This window comes from Thermobia domestica, chromosome 13, assembly GCF_964235325.1.
Source record: "Thermobia domestica chromosome 13, izTheDome1.hap1.1, whole genome shotgun sequence".
In the NCBI taxonomy this organism is placed as follows: domain Eukaryota; kingdom Metazoa; phylum Arthropoda; class Insecta; order Zygentoma; family Lepismatidae; genus Thermobia; species Thermobia domestica.
In genome coordinates, this window is record NC_137466.1 from 141904144 (window position 1) to 141907494 (window position 3351).

The window sequence follows — 3351 nt, forward strand, 5'->3', positions numbered from 1 at the left end:
TTCGCACACATTTGTAATCTCAGTCCGACCATCAGGGGGAAGAGATTTCTCGATTTCTTTGATAATTTCAGATGCACAACTACATATTGAGTGCATCATGTGCTTAACTCTGCCAGGACTAAATATTGGAGATATAATTTTACGGTAAAATTTCCATCGCTCATCTAACATCCAGAAAAGTGCATTGGGAGATAATGAATCCGCATAGTTTTCTGCACCATACCCCATATTTCTAAAGTTTTCAAAATCTTTCACCGTTATACATTTGATTAATTCTGGATCCCGCACCATAATGGCGGGTCGCATTCCTATGAAAAACCCACCATATTTATGCCCTTTAAGCTGCGAGTAGATATCAGCTAATTGTTGTCCCATACTGATTCTCAACATCATCATCCTCTGGCAGCTTCCAAAAATAGGAAGTGGTTTCAAATACGGAATTCCTCTTAGTTTCCAGTAGCTGAATTTCCATATAATATAAAATAACACAATTCCAATTAGAATTGTTAATATCAACGCTGACATTGTAAAATCTGTTTGCAGTATTCGCCTTTTATTTTTTGTTTCAGAAGACATTAGCTTCAATACCTGAAAAAAAATGATTCATCAAAACAGAAATCCAAACTTTACTTTAATATGTTCTTAAAGGTAGTTAAATTTTCTCTCATTTTACTTTATTACATTCATTTCATCATCAGACAAATAATTCATAAAAAATAAAAGTAGGGAAATTTGTTATTTAAAAATTGTCTTTTCATAGTAAGGCAATTCAACCAACACTTCTACATAGAAAAGTTGTAATATAAAACTTTCTAGTGGCATAGGCCTAATTATATAAACTGATATAATATGAATTAACAGGTTGCATGTATATCACAGAATCATTACGGATCATTTCATATATTCCTTTACAAAATTTGCGGAGAACAATGCAATGTTTTACTTTAAAAAAAGAAGAAGAAGAAGAAGAGATGGTCGATGTGCAAAGTGAAATGCAACATTTACGTGGCATTACCGGAAATTGTTAACTAATAAGCCATAGAAGTTAACATTCTTGTATTTTGTGGTCCATCTACCAATCTCTGCACGCCTTCTAAAGAACAATTGAAGTTCTCAGTTCAATGGGGGAACAGGTCCAATTTTACATATGTTCAGATTTGAAACAAAATATTGTTAAAAATCAACTTATTGTATTTTCGTGTCTTTAATCTTTCTCCAAAGAAAGCATTTACCTCTATAATAGCACCTCTTTATCTATAAAAAATGATATCAGACGCGACAATACAATCGATTCTACCCTTTTCTGCATAATTATTAGTATAAGGACAGTAAAGTGCTATATACCTAAGTATAATAGTAAGTTCAAATGTTTTAAGTTCAAGCGTTACAATACGTAATCGTGGTTGTTTACTATTAGGAAAATCAATACTCTCGAATTTTAAAAGAATTCCCAAAATTAATTGTGAAGTTAGGATATTACCTCGGAAATTTTTTATTTCATTCCAAGATTTAGTAGAGCTATCATCTAAAAGAATATGAAACCAACTGATAAGTATTTTTTTTTTTTTGTATTAACTACGTTAGTTTAAAATGTTGACCATTAATTCCCTCAATACAAGGGGTATTTTGACTACCTCAATACAATTTTGTAATTTAGTGTAAGATTTGTTATGTTCAATGAATAGTAGTATTTAGTATTGAAATAGAGTTTTACAAATTATTGAAAATATTTAAACTAAACGTAAATTCAAGCTAAAATAACTTTACACCATTCACAAGAGAAATTAAATACTGGACACCTGTAAAATTAAAATGTAAACGTTTTGGTTATCGTTGCGGTAAACTAGTACTTAGCCTCAAAATAACAAATAAAATTTTTGAACGGTTCATTCAAATTCATTTTTGCACAACATGCACTTGATAATAACAGTTTCTTCTGGGTGTATAGTACAAATAGGTTTCTTGCACATTACACAACAGAATCTTGTTTTCCAATCTTCATTTCTCTTGCAATCGTGACTTCGCTGTGGGTTGGTAATTTGGAACACTGGGGATGAATCTTTGCTATTGGAATTTCAATATCATGTTTTCATTGCACAAGTTCACAATTTCTGGTGAAATAAATCACAAAAATGACTCTGATATTGTTCTGGATGTTTTTCAATCATTCAATGGGACAGGTGGTATGTTTAAAACGTTCTGAAAACTGCGCTGCTCAACTTTGGGTAGCTTACTGGAAAATTCTAGCCCAGTCCTAGAAACTAACACATCTCCAATGTTTTCATCTTTTTCCTCTACTTGCTCACTTGAATTTCTGTTATATTCCGTTATTTCATCTTCAACGTCATTTATTGCTGTGATATGGTTTTTGTCAAGAGATTCCATTTCATTCACTTCATTGTTAATGTCTAATTCATTTTCATTGTCACTGAGATCGGAATTGTCTAGACTTTCCAATATCAATTCTTTAGATAGTCCTTCGGACATCCTTACTTGGAGTAGAAAACTGGAATTGGGTAATTTCAGCTCAACAGTCAATGTCTAATTCAACTCAATAATAAAAACCCAACATAATAGAGGATAATACATGATATTTGAGTTGAAGAATGGATGTATGATAAAACTCAACAGTGTCAGAAATAAATAACGAAGAAGAATGAGAGAAATATTTCGTAAAATCTTCATTTCTGGCAAATAAAAAATAAGACATTTTATTCCAAGCAGGTAGTTTGACAACCCCATCAATATATCCCGTAGATAAAAACGAAAGAATTTTGTAGGTCATGAGTGTGTAATTTCAATCATTTTAGGACAAAGTCATGAAACCACAACTAGTTAGATCTTTAAATCATTTTTATAGGGAAAAATCAACCTCGGGTAGTCAGAATACCCATCTTGATAATGTATGGATTAAACCAAATAAATCGACTGGAGCAGAAGCCAATCGCCAAACCAATGACAAACACAGCATTTGTATAATTTGTACTTATTTCTAGGTAGGAATTCTACGAACGCTGTATACTATCTACGAATCGAATAAAATATAATCACTTAATGTTCCATTGTAGTACTGTTCATACTTTATTTAAGGTTTCTATTAAGTTAGTCACGTTACTACATTACATTTATTTTTTCTAAATTATTAAAATTTTTTGTAATTTGCCTGTGCTTGACTGAGATAATAATTATAGATTTAGGTTTCTAAACTAATAGTAGAACTGCGATTAAATAATGCTGTTTTCGGTTGAATACATTTCAGGCAATATAGACCTTAGAATGCTTAAAAAAATGAATTGTATTATATCCAATGTAGTTTGTTCCATATGGATCATCTTCATTATAAAGCATATC